This window comes from Taeniopygia guttata, chromosome 15 (assembly GCF_048771995.1).
Source record: "Taeniopygia guttata chromosome 15, bTaeGut7.mat, whole genome shotgun sequence".
In the NCBI taxonomy this organism is placed as follows: Eukaryota; Metazoa; Chordata; class Aves; order Passeriformes; family Estrildidae; genus Taeniopygia; species Taeniopygia guttata.
Window position 1 is genome coordinate 5,760,108 of NC_133040.1, and position 21,803 is coordinate 5,781,910.

At 43.9% G+C, this 21,803-nt stretch overlaps 1 protein-coding gene across 5 annotated transcripts in view; it reads right to left on the reverse strand.

The window, feature by feature from the left end:
* The window catches only part of HIC2 (HIC ZBTB transcriptional repressor 2), a 74,605-nt gene extending 53,744 nt beyond the window's left edge, over positions 1-20,861 (reverse strand). For 3 of the 5 annotated variants that reach the window (XM_072935955.1, XM_041719346.2, XM_072935956.1), the window contains exon 1: positions 20,499-20,861. The gene's annotated coding sequence lies outside the window, so the exon portion shown is untranslated. The remainder of the gene's footprint in view (positions 1-20,498) is intronic. The other 2 variants (XM_072935954.1, XM_030285535.4) reach the window with 1 other exon arrangement.
* Positions 20,862-21,803: the final 942 nt, after the last annotated feature.

The window sequence follows — 21,803 nt, forward strand, 5'->3', positions numbered from 1 at the left end:
CACACTATGGGAGCTCAGACCCCTTGCTGCAAAAGCTGGGGACTGAGGACCACACCAGCACAGTGCAGTGATGCAGCTGAGCTCTGCTGTTCCTTGGCACCCAACTCCAGAGGCAGGGAGTGGCTTGAGTGCAAGTCTGTCATATATGAAGAGAATACCCAGCTACATGCTCATGTAAAGTCTAGAAACTCCCTCACCTCAGGGCATAAACCAACCACCAACTTCCTCTATGCACAAGTTATACCATATTTGTTTGTTTTAGGAGTTCTTGTACCTTTCCCTCAAGCATCTGGTGTTTGCCTGTCTTAGAGAAAGGATGCCAGGCTAGACAGACAGATCATGGCTTCTTTCTGGTATGGCAATTACTGCATTCCAGCTTGGAAGGGGGAGAACACACTGGGGAAAGAGAGGAATGTTAGATGGCAAGTTCCAAAAACACATGGCCCCATTAAAAAGCCTTCCCTCCCTGTCTGGCCCTGCACAGTCATGCCAGCAGCACACCAGGAGCACACAGCAGCACAACTTGGCCCTTTGCACTCTCAAAGAGTCCTGTGTTCCACTGCAGAATTTGGGAACAAAGCTAAGCAGGGCTCAGCCCTCATCCTGGAAGTCCTCACATGTGCAAGAAGCAGGATGTTCCCAGGCAAATAAATGTGTTCCAAAACAAAGGGACAGAGCAGAATTGTGGTCTGCAGCACAAATTGATACAAAATATAATACTTAAAAACAACAGATCTCACTAAACACCATGGTCCCTTAACATCAGGTTAGATCAGTCATTGTCCTACAGGATCTGTGCCTCTAGACCTAAAAAAAGAGAAACCAACCAGGAAACAAAACTCATCAAAGGTTATCTACAAAACCAATTTGTACAAACTATGAGTAAGCCAACTCACCAGAATATTAAATAACTATATCAGTCTATGGACTAAGGGCTTGAGAGGGCATTTATACTTAAAATGGGCATTTGGCAAAGCCTCTTTCTTCCTGCTCTGGAGCCAGAAGGCTCCCAAGCTTCCCAAGACAACTGTACTTTGGGAAACTCAGACCTGCCTTTCTGCCTAAAACTTCTTCTCTGTTGACTTTGGCTCTGTGCCACTTTAGCCATCAATTCCAGGTCTCCTGATTTGTGTGTCAGCAGAAATTGCCAGTAGATATCTGTCCAGATTAGCTGCCTGGACACCATCTCACTTGTGGCCTGCTCATGGATACCTTTCTTGAAAGCAGCTGCTGCTGCTGCATTTATCCACGGGAGCCCTCATTTCCTCAGAGCCCATCTGCTACAGGGGAGGCAGAGCCACACAGACAAGACACAAATAACTGTCAGGGAAGACCTTGCCACACCAAACAATAAAGACCAGGAAATCCAAAGCCTGCAACTGCCTCATGAATTTGTGCAGGTTTTTAAAAGCAGAAGAAGAATGTGGATAAGCAAACAGAGATATGGTTGAACAACTTATCTAAGTTTAGACAAGCGGTATCTAAATAATGCTATTTTATCTTATTACTGTAACAAATGCGAGAATTGATTTAATAACCTAATGTTGGTTTTGGACAGTAGAGGTCTGCATCAATGGACCAAGACACTAATTATATTATCAAATCAGTGTATAACATTAGAACTTCTCTATGCATTGATGGAATTAGGTTTAGCTCTGCATGAGAAAATAATCCCTGAAAGACAGCAATGAAACAGTATTTAGCCGAAACTCCTTGTGCACAGTTGTTATTTTCTTTCCCTTTCAAAATATTATTATCTTCAAGGTATCACATGATGAGAAATTTCTTCAATAATCTTTATTGCTTGTTATTTAACCTCTCTGTATGTTTCTGAGAGGTAGTCAATATAATTTTCCAAAATACTTAAATAAAAGGGAAAGAACTACTGGTACATATGCAGATCAATTCATTGTAAGCTGACAATAAAGCTTTTTTCATCAAGGTACAAGCAAAATGACTTTGCTGACATTAACTGGCAAGTATTTTGCATTCATATGGTATCTTTCATCTACAGACTTCAAAGCATCTGACAGGAGGCAGGCAGACCTTGTTTCGTCATCCATCCAAGAAAGAAGCTGCAGCACAGAGTGGCAAGGCTTCCCCAGAAGGTAAAACCATTAGCAGAAATCTAAATGAAGTGATTCCCAGTCCTTAAAAATTAACTACTCTGCCCCAGTACAAATTACACGTGCCCCAGAGAGCAGAGCCACCATTCACGAACACCCCTCTGAGCACTGCTCGGGATTCTTTAAGAATGTAAATTTAATTCATGAGAAACTAAACAAACACAGAACACAGGAATACTCTTCTACACACAGGGAAATGATGGGCATCTGAAGCCAATCCAGATCTGAAGTTCTGTAATGCTCCAAGGAGGAGCACTCCTTGAGTGAACCTGCAGAAGCACAGGTTTTCATTCATGAGGAGAGGAAGGGAAATCCTGATACATACTCTACCAAGTGTTTAAATAAACCTATACAGATAAAGATCTCTCCAGAGAAAAACTAGGACTGTAGGAAAGGTTATGGAAGTAAGTTTTAAAATGCCATCTTAGAGAGAATAAACCTTCTTTCAGCTCTTCACCTTTTTCATAGAGCTGAAGAATGCTGACTACTTAGAGCACTCAAATGGCCAGCAGAAACTCTTTTTAACATAAATGGAGAAGAAAAATGTCTGCACAATGCTATTTTAAAAGAGGAATATGGATTCCTCTAAGTTTGAAAACAGCAAACAAAAAATTATGCTGAGGTAATCTCTGGAGCAAGCAGTCTTTCATCATTGGTCAAAGAGACTGCAATAGAAATATTTTAAAACCTACTCTCTAGTTATGAGATCTCTCATGGCCTGTGGAGGCGGACAATATTTGAGGCCACTAAATCCTGAAGTTTATTTTTCTAAAAGTTTTCACTTCAAATAAAGCTTTGTTTTAAGATGTATGGGGCCAACTGTTAGAGCATTGAGGTCCTGGTTATTAGCCAGCTAGAGCTCATGAATTATGTTTAGTGAGAAGTTTATTGGCTCAGTAAACACCATTCCAGTTTCCCTCACTCCCAAATCGTGGAAGCCAAACCAAGATATATTCAATGCCATATTACCACTAGCACCAGAGCAACCATTATCTGATTACAGACATTTTATTTTTTGTAAGGAATTTACTATTGCATCATTTAAGACTTGGAAGTCTTTAAATTTACCAAGGCAACACACAAAGAGTAAGTAACTGTTCAGCCCTGTTTATCATCTTCTGGAGAATATTTGTTTCCATCTCACAATTTTCCAAATCCAGGCATTACAGAAATGCAGTCCCTCAAACACTTTGTAAGGCAGAAGTTTGGCAAGGCATTTTTAACACTAGCAAGGCGCCCATGAAGACCTGAAGTGGAGCCAGAGCAGCCTGAGGTGGTGTTGGCGCTACCTGGCCTCACCCCATGCGGGCTGGCACCAGGAACCTGCAGACCAAAATGCAAGGTAGGCATCTCTAGAATAAGCAGGATTGATGAGTAGCTGTGCAAATCCAGAAGCAACTGCTACTTGTGTGGCTGGCTTTGTCCTAGGTTGTAACTGGTTACCTCTTACTGCCATGAGCTAAAGCCCCAAGAGCAGAGAGTAAGCAATGATCAGTCAATGTGCAGTGACTTATTTATGTGCTTGTTGTTCCAGTTCTCTGGAATAGCTAAGATAGCCAGAAGACTGTACAGGGACTGTGTCAGTCCCCGAGGCAAGGAAAGTTAATTTAGTTGGAAGAGTAAGGATGAAAAAGAGAGTGCTGTAGTAACAGCAGCCTATTCTGGCAACAAAGTAAACTGTAACTGAAGGAGTTCAGGTTCTCCTCCCAGTTCTCTACATCTGTCACACCACCTTGGCCAAATAATGCATCTGTTTGTGTCACTGCTTCCTCTCTACCCTTTAGCTGTACTATCTACTATCTACTATTATCTTCTATTACTATCTACTATTATCTACTATCTACTACCACCTACTATTTAGACTGGAACATTCTTCAGGGAAGAGATTGTGCTGGTATAGCCCAGTGACAGCCTTAGGGTTCTGCAGTCCCTAAGCCAAACATAGTCCAATTTACATAACACCAACTATGAAATCATGTATTCTCATGTAAATGCTTCTTCTGATGTCCTGAATATGGCCATATGACAATGAAGAAACTTTGCAGTACAGATCCTTAACATCCAACCTATCCCACAAGGACATATCATCACACAGAGCACCTCTGGGGAACAGGCAGAGTTAAAATCTTTCCACCCCACTAGTGGTGAAAGACAAGATACCCTTCTCTTTAAATTTAACCCTCTCCCTTCCAAAGAATGCCTGGAATTTGTACTATTTCCCAGCAGAGAGTAGAAGGCAAAGACTTGGCATGGGGCAAGACAGATAAGAGCAGTTGCCTTCTCTAGGTTTTGTTAACTCTGCATAATTGCTTAGGGCATGTGATGGTTAGAGAGACACATCTGCCAGAGACAGAGTACAAATCACTAGGATAATTCCAAGCAAACAAAATCTAGTTTACAATGTGGTTGTGGTATATAAAACACCTCTGTAAAACTACAGTATAATTCGACTGCTGCAGTTTCATTTACAAAGCAAGGTTACAGTTTTCCCTCTCAAAGACTGGCATTTAGGATCACTCTGACATTGAATAAAGTCTTGGCGGTCCTCTGGGACACAGGGTGAAGGTTGATTGTTGTTGGAAGTTTCTCTAAGCAAGCCACATTTAAATACCATGTTTTGCTAAAGGGCCCATATTGCCTTGCCTGTGAATTCAGGTTCCTTTACCAGTTTAAAATCTGGGTCAAAGCAATTTGCTTACATTTGGAGTCCTTTTCCAAAATTAATGGTGCGTGGTATTTGGAGCTGCAAACACAAGACAACCGGATACCCTGCTATTATCTGCTCTGCATCATGTATCTACCATCTACGTTTTGCTGCTAATCTTTGTTCACATGGACAGCCCACTCCTGCAGCAGTTGCACACTCAGCATCCTAATGATATTATTCTTGGCCATCCTGTTAAACTCAGTGTAAGGTAGGTGCACAGGAGTGAGCCCTGCTGGATTCTCAGCAGTTTTTAGATGGCTCCAGATTACAGCTGGCCATGGGTGGAAGTTTTCATAAGTAGTAATGAAGTTCAGGGCTTTTCTATTCAAATAGGATGTTGACTACTACTGTCTCTATCCCTTTGACATCTGTGGTGATAACTTGGTTACTCAATGTACTGGGCTCACATCAGACCACTTGGAAGATCCAGTTAGTGCTACATTCAGCTGCCAAATTGTTTAGCTAAATTTCACACAGGGATCACACACAACAACGGTGACAGTTGATGTTTGTTTCACTTTGCCATTCAAGGAGGTACTTTTGGATTACTAATTTCTTTTATGACTTGGGTGCTGGCTGGTTCAGAGATTATTTTGTTGTATCCTGACAGGCAGTTCTTAGCTGGACCCTAAGCCCTCAGCACACAGAGAGAGATTTAAAATCTCTCTGATCTGGAAATCTGGGTGGCATATCTGCTCAGGAGTCCCACCCAGAGTAAGGATCCTGCCCATATTTATTTCAGTGTTCTTGAAACAGGAAAGACAGAAAGAAAAGTAATAAGAAAGAATCCCAAAACCACAACACAAATTTGCCACTTAAGCTTACTGACAGAACTGACCTGCAAAGTACAAACAGTAACAGAGAATTATGGTATTCACACTTTCTCATAGTACTACTCCAGGTATAACATATAATGTTTCCTTAATACAAACCACTCTGGAGTAACAATCAATGAAATACATTAAAATACAATAAAAATACTGAGTTGAGGATAAAAATGTGGTTCCAACCTATGGGCTTGTAAAGGAAAAGTCAGCAGAGCCTTACTCCTCTTGTAGGTAAATTCTGAAGTTTCATCCCCTTGTTCACAAGCCAGGCGGAATAAAAATATCCACCTACACTAAACCAAAGGGAGCCACTCGTAACCCAGACACAACCACAACAGACATTCTCGACAGTCCTTGGCTTAATAGAACACTGCTTTGTGGTTATACCCACCACTAGGATTCCATCTTGCAAGTTCTAGCACGTTTTAATTTATCCCAGGTCATACATCAAACGTAATATTAAAATTTAAGATGGCATTTGAGATTCAGACTTTCTTTTGCAGTTTGAGTAGAGAGAACACAGTTGGGACTGTGGGTGCACAAGCATATTAATACATAAACACAAACCTGCAGCCATCACTCAAGAAAAACAATTGGTCTTTAAGAGGGGAAAAAAGTTGTAAAAAGAATCAATTCCATTAAATAGGTCTATAAATCAATTCCACCAAAAATCAATGGGAAACTACATCCACCATGTGCCAAGTAACTCCCACACATCAGGTGCAACTGTCCGTGACAGCAACCACGCAGCAGCTCTGCCTGCCAGGAATTCAGACAGCCAAGGGCTGAAGCAAGAACCCCAGCATTGCCCATGCTGCCCTCCTGAGTGTCCCAGCATTGCCCACACTGCTCTTCTGAGAGCCCTGGCACTACCCAGGCTACCCTCCCACTCCTGCCATGGTGCCTTAGCCCTGCTTGCTCAAGGGGAGCTGCAGCTGAGGTCTCTGGGAAAGCAGCTGCTCCCTCCCAAGGCACATCTGTTCATGGAGCTCATGCTGGGACCAGCCCTGCGCTCACGGAGCCATGTAGCCCCCACCTCCAGACCCCGTGGTGGCAGTCCCACCTAAAAATCAGCGGAGGAAAGCTCAGGTTTCTTGTTAGAGCCAGGCATCTTACATGCCCAGGTCTGAAATGAAGCCTGACTTCAGGATTTTCCAGCAGGTTTTGTGCCACATCAAGCGTCCCCAAAGGGGAGCTGACTTAGGCACAGATATGGGGAAGGTGGGAGGGAACATTTAAGGATGTGGGGCCCACGAGCCAGCAGCATGCAGTAAGTCACATACTGCTTAAACAAATTACTTGTTTAAGCACAAGTTCAGGAGTTCCATACTGTGACAGTCTTGCTAGTTCAGTGACTCCCACAGTGACTGTGCCAGGCCACTGCCCTCTCACTTTCAAAGTGCAGCTCAGTTGCATTTTCACATTTATAGGTGGTGGGTGCCCCTTCAATGACTGGAGAAACCCTTGGGGTTTTCATTTTGTGCTGGCAGCTCTCAAATGACTTCAGAAACAAAACCCCTGGGGCTTTTGTTCTGTGTGGCAGAGCAGAGAGGGCATGGAAGATTCTGGCTTTGTTAAAACCTGTAGAAAAATTCATGTCCTGTGTCTTCCCCTTCATGTGCTTCACATGTGCTGTCATGTCTCTGGGCCATTAGAGACACACTGTTCAAGAAATTCAGACCTAGCATTTTTGCAATAGAAAAACTCAATAAATTGGCCTCTGCTATTCAGCACTAAGTACCAAAACCCATTTTTTCCTGTGGTAACTGAATGTCAAGTGTACCTTGACAGCTATTGCACACTCATGTCTGGTATTGTACATGTATGTATTTTAAGCAAAGAAAGAATGCAAATATGTGTAAAACAAATAATGAACAATTTAATGAGAGGACTCAGGACTGTCCCTGGCAGGGAACAAAACTATCTACTGCATCTCTCCAAGGCTCTGTGACCCAGCTGCAGGAGGGATATGATCTCCAAATGGCATTTTTGATCTTGGGCCTGATCTTAGCAATCAGCACCCTCAGCTTACTGATTTCAGTGGGATTTGAGAGCATTTGATATCAAACCTTCCATCAGTCACAAGTTTCCCCTAGATGTAAGGACATTCAGTTCTAGAAAGCAAGATTTTGACATAGGCTGGAGGTTTGATGTCAAGAGTAAGTGGGAACTGTACAATCAGGAGCTTCAATCTAACCACTGGTATTTGGCAAAACAAAGCAGCAATACAGTAAAGTCTGTCTCTTTTGAATTATTCCTTAAAACTCTGTCATATGACTCTTCTGCTCCAGAAGAATTAATCAAATATTAAAAAGTCTAATACTAAGCTAAAGGCCACTGTCAATAGAACACCCATATTTTCCTGCAATTAACAGTGAAAATTCTTCATTTTCCCTGTTCCTAAATGCATCTGCATTGATACTTCATTTACTGGGATTTCAGTTTCATACAAGTCATGAAAAAAATATTTGTGGCAAGTAGCCTTGAAGTATTATAGTAAGAAAGAGCATTTGCAGAGAGTTTTGAAAGACAGATCCTGTTCTAAAGAGTTTCCATGCACAAACAGATGCCACTTGCCTGGATGTAACTTGCAACTATTTTTGTGAGTCTCTGAAGTTCTGCAGTAGCTTACAGTGAAGAAATTACTGTTGTATTTATGAAGGACAGCCCAAAGCACGGTGTAAAATTCGTGTGGAAAGAGACAGAGAAAACAGGAATAAACACAGCCCAGGGAACAAGGAGATTATAGTGATACAGCAAATATGTAGGAATGGTTGGGAAAAAACAAGCATGTGCACAACTGGGGAAGAAGAAAAGAATCCCACAGGTTAGATAACCAAAGCATAAATTTCAATAAGCAGGTACTATGGACTAGGAGGTAATGCCAGCATAGGAATCTGAAGTGTCAACTTATATTTAAAGACTATCATAGTTAAAATCATAAACCAAATTGCATAATAGGAAAATTAGATTTATTGAAAGATTAAGCTATGAAAATTGACTCAGAGAGAGGATTGTAAAGATCTTTTATTTTTAAATCCTGCTCCTGAACTCTTTTTTACTCAAACAAAAAAAAAAATCTTAAATCCCATTTCCTGAGAGTATAGGGCTAAAATGTTAACACTATATTTCTTAACAGTTAACATGAAACAGGATTACTGTGCTGACTTGTTCTTGAAGAGCAAATACACTCTACAAACTAGATTGGGAAGGAGGTAGATTTCTTTCTGACAAATCCGCTGACAAGAAGCAGGACAGAGAAAACATATTTTTCTCTATGACTTCTGGGGATGAACAGAATTTAAAAGTCTGCTGTCCTCAATGATGTACTCTTCCAGTTGGACTTTTTCTGGTTCAGTTATTCACTGTAGAGACTGACTTACTATGAATGACCATGCTTTTTTTTCCTACTCAGATGAAGTGCTTACACTCTTTTAAATGAAAGCAAAAGAAATGCCTTGTTAACCTTAAGTTTAAAATAAGCCAGAAAGATCTTATGAAGGAGATCCAATGACCCATCAGAAGGAATAACTTCTTAAAACCAGCCAGGGAACTGCCTCCTAAGAAAAATAAAGATTCAAACCCCTACCCAAGCAGACTTACTAGCCAGAGCCTTCTCTGACACCGCAGTCTATCTGGGACTTCCCTGTGTCAGAGCCTTTTACAGAGAGCACTTAGGCAGCGAGTGTGTCACACATCCAGCGAGGCTCATAACTTCTTGCCTGTTTTCTCTTGAGTCTCTGAACTGTGACCTCAAAGCAAATGAATCTGAGAAGAAAATACATTAATCAGGCATTCACTGAGCCAGGCTCTGGGTTTTTAAAGCAGGGATCTGAATCAGCTATATCGCCTCCCACTTCTTTCCTGATACAATTAGTCAGCATCTGCCCCGGCAGCCAACCCGCTGCCTCTCAGAGGGGGGGACAAGCAGCTGCAACTCCCTTGCCCACTGCTACTTCCAAGTAGGCTGCAGAACCACGGAGAACAGCTTCTGAATTCCAGCTGGTGAAGGTTAGCATCCCTTCCCTGGGCTCAGGGGAATGAGAGGAGCTGAGAACAGCTACCACTTACAGCCTCTTTGATTCTCTGCTCCAGCCCAAGTGCAGGTTCAGACGTGTCCCAGCCACACCTCTCCCACCTTGGGCCAAGGCCATGCCAGCTCCACACACCTGTTGGAGGCTTCCCCACATTTTAAGGGAATCCCCAGAAGGGGATTTGCAGGTGCTCCACTCTCTTCAAAGAGCACAGGCAACAAATCATCCTGGGAAATTGGACCCATAGCATTCAATGTGGCCCTCTGACCTTTTCCAAAATGTTCTTAGCCCACCAGGCTGGCAGGACTGAACTTTATAGCTAAGTGTTTTGAAAGAAGCATGTGCTTTTAAAATCCAGTTGAATTTTTGCTAGGGGAACTTTACAAAGGCATCATCAGTGTATCCACAGGAGTTTTGCAATTTCAGGTTACAGGTGATTACAGCAAATAAACAGACATGCAAGTCAGGGTCGGAAGTGGGCTTCTACTTAAAGCCTGCCTCACCAGGCACTTGGAAAATAAATAAACTCCCCCAAGCAGTTCTGTTTTACCCAACAGCTTTAAGGTACCAGCCCCACTCCTAGGGCTGGATTGTGCAAGCTCTTACTCCAGCAGTCACACTGAGTTCAAGCAAAGTGCCTGAGTAAGCGTTTGCAGAATCTGACCCCCCCAGCCAGTTATCTATACAGCACCTATTTGGGCCTTGCATGCAAGCTCTTTAGCTGGGGACACTGTCTGGAAGTATATTGTAAGCTGCAATGGGCTTTATCTCCATTTATAGCATTAAATCAAATTTTTGGTGCCAAGTGCAGCATTAACTTTACAATGACATCTATTAAAGACATTTTTCCCTTAAGACTGTGATCTGACCAACAACCAGTTTGCACTGTTCATATTTTTGTTTTATTACAAAACTACTGTGTTCATATTATCTTTCCACTTCTCTAACTTCAAGCATTTTCTTAAAATACAGTACAACAGACACTGAATTACAGAAATCCCACACCCTGGCATTACATGGACTTCACCTGAGATGCTGCCATCCTTCCTTCCCAGAAGATTTACAAAACAGGAAGGTTAAAATTAAAGCACCAAACTTGACTGGTTAGTCTCCAGTAATGTGTAAGTTTAGCAGAGGCTTGTTTTCTCTGTGCCATCAGAAGCATTCTTGATGGGCACCCAGCCCATTTCCCCCTGCCCTGACACAGAGAGGGCAAGGGAGAGCAGCCTGGCACAGCATGGAGCCGTTTTTTTCCCACTTATGGGAAAAAATATTGCAAGTTCCCCTGAAAAGCTGCATCCTGCATGCCTCAAAGGACAGCTGCTACCTTCTCACTTAGAAAAACTGACCCCAGCCAGTCAATCTACAGCACTAATGCTGTGAGATACCCTCCCACTCACCACTTTTGATGGTCAAAACCATTGAAATGCAGTGACTTCCCCTCCACCTCAAAAGGGCACGTGCTTTGCTTTTGCTCCAGGAAGTTTTAGGGAGGGTGCTTTGGGTTTTTCAGTTTTTGGTGAGGGCACAACCCAAGCTGTTTTAGATAAACACAGAGGTAGCAGAAGTCCATGTGTAACCACAGAGGAAGCAAGCACAAATAAGCAAATGTTCTGAATAATAGCAGCACAGATGCACATGGAAGCTTGCTTGAACTCACCTGGACTCCTTTCCCCCTTTCTTGTCCAACCAGTTAAAGGATAGGGAACATCCCTGGCCTCTGGCATATGGCATTAGATGCTCTGGGCATTAGGTAGAAAACTGATAAGTCTTTTGAAATGGAACAGTTGGTGTCATGTAGCACAGGTTCCACTTCATATGAACTCTCAAAATTTGGAAAGGACAAGGAGGTTTTATTTATTACAAGTGAAACAGAGAAACTGAGGTGCATTATCAGTCATTTGGCTCTAATGGGATTGGAAGCTGGTTTGCTGGGCTATGGCTGTGGCTTCCGTTAAGGAAGAACTCTTCTGCAGCTTTCAGAAAGCCATAGAAACATCTCAGAAAAGGTAAACTGAATATGCCAGAGACAAAACTGTAAGTCACGGATTACTAATTATGAAAGCATTGCGAGATCTTTGAGTTGAAAGGATGTCTTTTCTGGATAGGCAAATATTTTAATTCCATACTCCAATGATCAGTGTTTCAGCAGGAGTCTTAAAATATATTTTCCTTCCATGACTGTCCTCTGTGGTTAGTTACACCTCCATGCATGATTTCAAGTACTACAGCTCTATCAAAAGTACTAGTTTTCTCTACATTTGGTTCCACTTACAAGACTCTGAATTATTAGTACAGCATTCAGCTTGTAATCCTCTTGCACAACTAACAGGGTGCAATATTAGAAAATAGCAGTTACTATTGTTATTTTCTGTTCATTAAATTCTAATGGAAATTCAGCCCATCTTCAAAATACCATGGCTTTACACAGGCAGAGGTGAAGAGGTGCAGACATATGAAATTATTTTTCCAGATTCAAACAACCTATCTGGCAAACAAATTCTCATACTCAGCTCTGTTTTAGCCACTAAAATAGAGGTTGTCAGAATGAAGTTCATGGTCCTCTCTCCGGACTCAGGTCACTTTTTCCCTCACTCACAAGCTGAGAAATATCAATACAACAATTAAACCTATCACCTTACAAGCAGCTACCAGAAACTGGGAGACCCAGCCTGACTGGAATAAACCAGCTGACTACAGCTGCTAAAAAGAGGTCCACACTTGGGCAAATACTCAAGACATTCCTTCTCCAAGGCACCACCCATAATAACAGGCCAACAGTCTCAAACACCTCTGCATTTGGATGGATATGCAGAACCGCATACATTAAACTGCTTTTCTTGGAGTTCATTTAAGAATGCTGCCAGCTTGTAAACAGCAGAGTCAGTTTTGCTGCCAACACAATTTCTACCTAGAGCAAACGGAAGTGCTTTTCCAAGAATTTCCAAGACTCTTGCATCACACCGTGCGCTGGCATTGCACCATGCAGCCCAGGGAGGGAAGACACAAAAATACAAGCTGCTGCTTGGTGCATCCTGAAGGGGATTATGTAGAGGCATTTACTTATTTCCAGGAAGAGACTGATAGTGCAGAACAGACCTTCCAAAAACTCCCAGTGCTCACTGCAGGGGAACGTAGTCTCATTAATACTTCCATAACTGTAGCAAAAAGAGACTAATTTTTATAGCTGGCATGTTTCAATTTTCATTACAATTCTGAAACCTTGTTTGATAAGGTACAGTGGAGACTAAGAAATGTAGCATTTCTGAAGGACTAGAGAGACTTCTTCTCTAGCCTCCCTCCCCCATTAGGGGTTTTGCATAATCCTAAAGCATTAGTCCTTTGGCTACTTTACCATTTTGAAGCTTTATTAGAATTATGTGTATGATGACAGCATTTACAGAGTGTTGCTAAGGTCAGGGTCCCATTATGCAAACTTTAAAATATGATGAGCATTTATAAGATAAATACACAAAAAACCCCAAGGACATTATATTCTCCATACTTTAAAGATGAAGAAAAAAACTTGCTTAACTTCCTTCATGACCATAGCATGGAAAGTTTAAATCAGAGATGGAAACAGAGTTCCTTGGACCACAAGCTCACCCAAAAGAATTAAATGTGGGCAAATATTCAACCACTGCATCAATTAATAAAAGCAAATGCTTATAACCAAGCTTTCTGGGTAAAATTTTTCAAGTCATAATTCAGATTACTTTTAAAAAACACTCAGCCAAACATCACTCTGCTGACATCTGAAGCATTTCTATGGTTCTAGCTATCTACACTTCATAGCTGTGCACACAAATTTATAATTTTTAGTGGATTCCTTGCCATCTACAACTTTGGTAGATATTTTCACTGCATAGAAGGACATCCATGTTTTTCTTTGAAGACTGGGCATAATCATGTCATTAATATCACATAATCAAAGAACATTTGAGCTGCCTAGAAAAGAACAAAGAGCTTTTTTCAAGGACTTGAGGAGTTTGATGCAAAAAGTTCCACATGAGGACTGTTCTGGATACTTTATAAGGGTAAACAGAAACTAGGAATAACAAAGCACCTCACCCTTCCAGGGATGGAGGAAACAACATTAAATAAAAATAGCACAAGTTTGTCTCACTATACACTGTCATAATTTCAAACATTCTTTCAAACAGCTCTTGTTTTAAAAAAGCATTATTCAATTGTATGTCTTTCCTAGTGAAGTTTTGTGTACAATTTGTCCCTCCACGGAAAAAGCCACTTCTTCACTGCTCCATCCACTCTGGGCAGTTAACTAACCCTTCTCACCAGGAGCCTCCTGCAAAGGGACGGAGAAGCTGTTTTTTCAGTTTAGTTCAATAACCACTTCCTTCAGACTGCAGAAAGCAACTGAGATTTGAGGAGGGGCAGAAGAGCAGGAAAGCAGACTTCCCTCCAAATGACAACTAGATGTTAGAAACTAGTATCTGCTAGTTCCAAACTCAAAAAAGAGCAACAAAAATATAGAATAATCAGTTCACTTTTGCTCAAATAACACTTCCTTTGCTTTGCATTTAAATTGGAGCTGAATAAAAATCACACAATTAGTCCCATAGGAAGCGACCTTAGGAGGTCATCAGAAAGTATTTTGATCTGAAAGTATTTTGATAAGAAAATATTTTACAAATATTTTTATTTAACACTTTAAAATCTTCAAGTTTAACATTTCATTGAATTTAATGCTATATAAGAAGTTTCTTGAGTCACTTCTCAGAAACAATAACATAGTACATTAATTTTGTTTCTGATTTGCATGTTGAATCATAGCCTGAATGTGTTAACCCTGTCCTTCTGCTTAACATTAAATTTACTTTAAAGTTATTTTAGTTGCACATCAACATGTTTTAATAGGCGCAGACCAGCAAGATCCAGTCTTTCTGCTGGAGAGTAACTAGCAAAAAGACAAACAAGCAAGCTTTAAAACAAGGTTTCTTGTTGGCTGATTTCAATTCTCAGTTAAAACTGGCAATACAAATTACTCTATTCTGTTCTTTATCGAACGAGAGAAAATATTTCCAAACTGTCAAACAGGCCAGTGGCATCTTGACAGCAGATGGAAATGCAGTAAGTATGGCAGTGTCTACTGCCACTACATGGCAGTGTCTTTATGTGACTCCTAGAAAACTGAATCCCCTCACTGAATGGCTCTTTATACAACAGGAAATGAGCACACATTTAGGGGCAGGAATCTGCTGCACACCCCTGTCATCTTAAACAGGTCCAGGAATGAATGGGACTAGCCCAGCATGAAGAGCAGTCTGGTTGTTTACCATGAGGCCTCTCCTCAGCCACTCCATCGTGTATCTCTTTTTACACTCGTGGCAAAGGACTGATTTGAAGACAATTTATCTTGCAGTGTTTGGTTCAGTGGGGGAAGGGAATGAATAGGGCAAACTGATATATTATGGAAAGCCATCCCCTCTTCTTTTACCCAGGGGACTGAAGGACAGCAAATGCCTCAGGCCAGCATACTGACATGAAATGTTTCCTACTTCCCATCCAGAACCTAGGTGAGGACAACACTGACACGTTTTTCCATCCAGTATCTAAAGCTGGAACAACACAAGGGGGTTGTTCCTAACTCCTGCACAGAGCTCTCAGAACACCTAGCAACAGAAGCAAGAAGTTTGCCCTGTTTTCAGGGATGCTTTTACTGGGAGGGTTCCCTGGTGACTGTTTTGAGCAGGAAACCAATCCCTGCACTTCTTTAAACTCTTCTTACTGCCAGTTGAAGACTCAGACCCTTCTCCCAGCTTAGCTGTCAGTGTATGTCTTCTGGCAGTTTCTGCAGGACAGCTCAGTTTGTCTTTTCTCCATTAGAGAGAGTAAAGTGAAGGAAGCTTCCTACAATTGGTCCATTTCCAAGTGCCCGCTTAAGGTTTTCAGTTTAAAAGATCACTCTTTAGCCCCTTCAAATCCGCAGGGTGCACATCCGAAAATGTGATATAATACATATGTAATCCTGGATAAACTACACTCCCCAGCCCTTTCCATTAAGTAAAATCAGTAACTAGAATCCCTGTTTAGGATTTGTGATTACAAGGATCACTGTCCACCCTACCCTAGTCAAACAATACGGGCTCCAGGAAAGCATGAGAGCCATCATTTCAATAACGCAAAACCCTGTTGCTTCCACTCCAGAACAGCTGACTTGAAGAGCATGCTAGGCTGTGCTTATTAACAAAATGAGAAATCTGATACATAGAAAGAAAACACTATGTGAGGATTAATCCTGGATTGCAGTCTGTAGCCAGCACTGGGCCATCATCCAAACACAGATGAAAAAGAACAGAATTTCTCCCACCTGTCACTTACAGCAGGTACAGCTATTGCTGTGTCGTATCCTCATCCTTTACAGCTATTGTAACAACTCATTTTGTATCAGCTTAAAATTCAAGATTGACTTTACTGTTTCATTTCTTCCTTGTTTTGTGGGAGCCAGCACTGGAGGGTGAAATTTCTTTCCAGGAATTACAAACAAGCATGAGTAACGTACAAGTTTGGACAGCTAGCACAATACGTATGCTTTAAGGAAAGAAAGCCAGCTTAAAACTAGCATCCTATGGGAACCTAAAGAAGCTAACTGAACAAGAAAATATAACTCTCAGAAACATCTTTTTAACACTGTCCTGCTGCTTTTGAGAGAAGTAAGCACACTGTCACTGCTGATTGCAAGAGACCTGAACAAACCAATGCAGTTTCTTTGCCAATGAGCTACTGCACAGCAGAGTGAAATCCCTCTTGCAACGCATTATCCTTGCTCCTGATAGTACAGCGAGACAAAAACCAATATAAGAAGGCCTACTGGCTCAGTCACTGGTGTTCAATACACACCAAACCAAAGAAATCATCTTTATTTTTAAAAAATATATTCTCCTGCTTATGGTTGGGTTGACACTCTGTTGTTACAATGCCACAGCTGAGCCCAGTTAATTTTTCTCCAAGCCCAGCAGGGAAGGCATTTCTGCTGATGCTGAAATGGGCCCTTCCCATTGAGCTTCGCCTGTCACAATACAGCCAATATAATGGCTATGGCACAAATGTGATTCTGCTTTCTTCCACTCCAACACCACATTTGCTGCAGCACTGAAATGTCACTTTGTGGCAATGTTCTTCCCTGGCTGTCGGCAGAAGCTGCAGTGTTGTTCATGCACTTTATAGTCAGATTTGGTTAGGGTATGGGCAACTTGGTTTTCTGTAGAGAAAACATGGCAACCTCTTCCTACCAATACCTCTGGCTGTCAAGCTGTGATATGTTCATCAGACTGGATGACAGGGTTAAATGCTGCAGTCAGCACAAACAGTTCTGATAGGAAGGCAAATGCACCTCGCTTTTCAAACATCATCCCATTTCCCTACATCTGTCATCAAAGAAGGCAGCAGGAGCTCAAAGAATAGCCACATACTATTTTCTGCAAGGTCATAGGAATGCATAACATACACTTTATGTTTGGAAGCTCTTAATTACTATGGGCTGTAAAGATGCTAGAAAACGACAACTCTCATTGCAAGATCTGCTGTTCACAACTTCCAATTTCATGCTGTGACCACCAATTTTGGGCTGTGGTAGCTGTTTTAGAGAGTTTAAATCCATTAGACAGCCAAACTGCTTAGCATTATGTTGTTTTCCAGTTATTTTAAACAACTAATCAAAATAAATTGAACATGTACCCTTCTGGAACAAGGCCTCTCACCTTCTCTTTCTCTCCTCTCTCCCCCCACCCCTTGTCACACATCGGCTTCTGCCAAACAATTCAGCACTGACACTACAGCGCATCACGTGATACCAAGTGCTTCAAGCATCTTGCAATACTTATTACTATCTACACATCCATAAGTCATTCCACCCAGAAACGTATGTGAATACTAACGTGAGCTATTTCCTTATGCATTAAAGATTTAGAGCTCTCCCACATCCTTGGAAGAAGCTTGTCCCCACAAAACTGAAAAGCCATCCCTTTTATGTGTGTGTCTCATCTGCATTTCACGTAGATTAGGAAGCATGACATAAGGAAAACCTGCCATATCCTCATACTCTCCCATTACTCCTGCTAATGCTCCTGCGGCCACACAAGTCTGTCATGATTAAGCAATGGATTTTAGATGTCAAAGAACAAGGCACTTACACAGGCTATCCTTACCCATGTTAGAATGGAAAGTAACAAATGTAAGAGGTTGCTTATTCTTAATGCTGATCTCCTCCAGAGCTAAAATGATATGTCAGTAGCAGGTGTCAAGTTTGAAGACACCCCTCCCCTCCTTTTTTTTTTTTTTTTTTAAATAAATATAACAAAGGGCACACAGATTTGACCTAATGGGTCAACCATCAAAAGTTAAACTGATTTAAATAATTAGACCTAGAATGTCAGGCATCACTGCAAATAATTGCTCCTAATGCTTTTAGGATTAGATTGCTAATGAAAAGGCGAAAAAAGGAGGCCATTTGCAGTTGTGGAAATAAGTCAATTTTCTTTCCATATGTCATTTTCCTCATGTAGATTTGCTGTGAAATCTTAAGGAGTCATTTACAGCTTTCTCTCCAGAGCCGCTATAGTATACACAATAGTTCTGAGTAATACAAAATAGTAATAATTCATCTTGAAATATTCGTTGTTTATACACTGTATTTATCAAGCATAGCAAACATCTGCTCATAGTTCTGACATTTTCCAATGAAAGTGACTATTGCATATTGTTTTCCCCCTAATTTCTGGAAAAACATGGGAGCTATTCAAATATAAACAGCATTCCGAAACAAATTTAAACCAGTTTTGGTCACAGGACAGTTCATTAGCAGAATGTAATTCTGATGCTCTTAACTGGTTTCTGGCTGCTCTCTCAGATTTATTCTAACAACTAAGTAATACCCTGAGTGATTTCGGTAACCGTCTGCTAAAACACTGGGTTCCATATATAATTCATTAATTCTGTGTAAACGTGTGTATACCCCCACCCCACTCGCAGATTCTAACGCCAAGTTACCCGTCTCTGGAAGTGCCCAGACCACCCGAGTTCTCAAAGGTTGCAGATTTCGCAGCAGAAAGATTCGAGTGCCCAGACCCGGTGGGTACATACGCGTTCCCCGGGCGGCGGCGGGGCCGGGCGCGGTGTCCGGCGGCCGCGGAGCCCCCGGGAGGAGCGCGGCTGGCGGCCCCGATAACGGGGGGCGCGCCGAGAGCCGCCCGCCGCCGCCGTGCCCACTTCCACCTGGGACCCGGCCAAGCAGAAGTCAATAATTGACTTCCCCGTCGGCTCTCGCCCCGTACCAAGGGGGCCGGGCACGGGCTGGGCGCTGCGGGCACCGCGGGGCTCCCCGAGCCGCGCACCGCGCAGGGGGATGGCACGCAGCCTCCCCCGCCCCCACTCCCCCGCCGGCTTTGCTTTGCTTTGCTTTGCTTTTAAATGCAACCAGAAAAACACAAAAAGCCCGCCTCCCCCCGCAGCCGAGCTGGCACCGGCACCGGCGCGCCGGGAGATGCAGAGCCCGGTCCGGCTTCGCGGCGCCGTGCTCCCGGGACCGGGCAGCCGCGGGCAGCAGCCAGCCTTCTCGGTTCCCTCAATTGCGATGTCGAGCGCCTCGGCAATAATATTGCCAGCCTGGACGTACAATTTCTTTTTTTTTTATTTTTTTTTTTTTAACCGGGTGGACAGCTCTACGCTGGCTAGCGCGGCCGGGGAACGTGCATTTCCTGCGGGGCACAAAGCCCGGCGGGCAGGGTCCGGGGAGCCCCTGGCCGCGGGAGGGTGCGCGATCCTGCTCCGTCCATTGCGTCCGAGATGGGGCCGTAACAAAAGCCAGAGACCCGCAGCGACGGGCAGAGCGAGCGGGGCCGGCGGGTCCTTCCCTCCGCGATCCCGAGCAGCCGAGGGGGGCGGCGGGGAAGGGGGGAGCCAGGGCAAAAGTTCACCGCGGTCCCGGTAGGGCAGGGGGTGCTCGGTGGGGCTGGGGCCGGCGGTGGGGTTGGGGGATGCCGGCCTGGCTCGTCGCCTCGCAGCCCGGCGGATGGACCGCGGGGGGCGGGAAGGAGGCGATGCAAGTCCCGGGAGCCCCTTTCCTGCCCTCTTCTCCACAATGCGGCCAGATCCCCGGCACAAACACGCCCCCCGGCACCCCGGGGCTCCGCTCCCTCCTTTCGGGGAAAAAATAATATCAAATAAAATACAATACGGCTCACTTGAAGGGACGAATGGGGATGGGGAACAGCCGACTGCTCCGGGGCTGCCTGCGCGCCCCGCCGGTCAGCCCCACGCCGGCCGGCCCCGGCGGGCAGCAGCTGCGGCCCCCGCCCCGACCCCACTGCCGCCGGGGAAGGGGCAGCGCACACCCGTGCGCACACACACAAATGGCACGGGAGGGGGGGGAAAGTTTCCAGCCGCTTCAACCAAATAACCAACATTTGAAAGCTCCAGACAGGCACGGTGGCCAGCACACCGATGCACGCCCCGGCCCCCGAAGCAACGGGGCAGCGCGCCCGGAGAGCGAGGGGAGGGGGCCCGGGGCACGGAGAGAGGGGGGCAAGAGCAGAGAAACCATCTCGGGTCTTTTCAATGGAAGTACCGCCGGTGCCGGGCACGGCTGATGCAGGGCAGGGAGCAAGGGGACACCCCCGCCACCCCGGCGACTCTCCCGAGCGGACCCGTGCAAATGGGCAAATCACCGGGGCTGCAAATAAAGAGCGGGGGAGCGGGGCTGGGCTGCACCGCGGAGCCCGGCAGCGCCCGGCCGCCCCGCGGGACCCGCGCCCCCGCCCGCGCCCCGCGCCCCGCGCCGCGTTACCTTCTTATTGCATCTGGAGCAGTAGCTTTTCTTCCCCTTCCCCTCTCCTCCTCTCCCTCTCCTGTCCTCTCGGTTTATACCAGCCTGTTCCTCATCTCACAGCCTTCCTCCCAGCGCCATCTTGCAAGCTTGTGACGTTGGGAGCCGCTCACCCCTGACCCACATTTGAATAGAAGCCAAAATGAAAAAAAGAAGAGCAGAGAGCGAGGGAGAGAGGAGAGAAAGAGGGGAAAGAAGAAGAAGAAAGAGCGGAACAAGGAGAAGCAGGGAAAGCAGCAGCTAAGCAAGTGCTGTGCCAGTGTGGAACAGCATCGGCTCTGCTCCCTTGCCAGCTAGTTTAGTAATAAGCAATTTCCTGCTTTTGCAATAAATGTTGCGGCGGCGGGGCTGGGAAAGGGACGGGGATCTGAGTAATTCCCACCGAGGGACCAGGGCTTCCCCCACCCCGAGCCGCCCCCCCTTCTCTGCCACCCACACCCCGAAACCTAGCCCGCAGCCTGACCACTGCCTCTCGGCAACCCAAATATTGCTGCTCCTTCCCAGGTTTTGAGCAATGAAAAACGCATTTATTAAGATTATTTCTCCCATCAGTGATGAGCTCTTAAGTGTGTGTTAAGAGAAATTTTATAGATTATAGCTTGTACATGTGTTGGAATCTGAAATGAGTTTTACACACAAATTTAGGAAACATCACGCATAGCACTATTTGCATATTAGTTTTTTGTCGCTCATATTTGTGTGTTAAGGACTGTCACTGCATTTGGCATCATTCAGGGCACAGATACAGACATGGCCTTTGCACCCACAGAATCTGAAGTTTAGGTTTGTGCATTTCTATAACAATTATTTACCTATGGAAGTATATTGGAGGGAAGAGTTATTTATGTTATGTGTCCCTGATCCTGCAACATTTCCATGCACGTTTAACTTAAAACACATCAGTGATCACACTGAGTAAGAAGGGCTACTCAGATGCTTACACTGAGTGTGCCCAGCCTGCAAACTCAACCTATTACTTTGTAAAATTATAAGTTCACTTAACGTTTTACATCTTAATCTTACTGACCATTGCCACAAAGTACAACTGAGCAGAAATCTGAATTATCCCTCTCTCCCTTCCATAGCTAATTAATCTGTAATAACAGGAGAAATATATAAACATTTTTATTGTAATCGTGCACAGGAGTACTTCCACTATCCCATGTAGGAATCACTGTATCAGCTCCAAGTATGAGCTGATATTTCCTTTCCTTCTGTGTCCTCACAGCCACCCATAACCAAAATTCTCTGTAGCCTCAGCAAGGC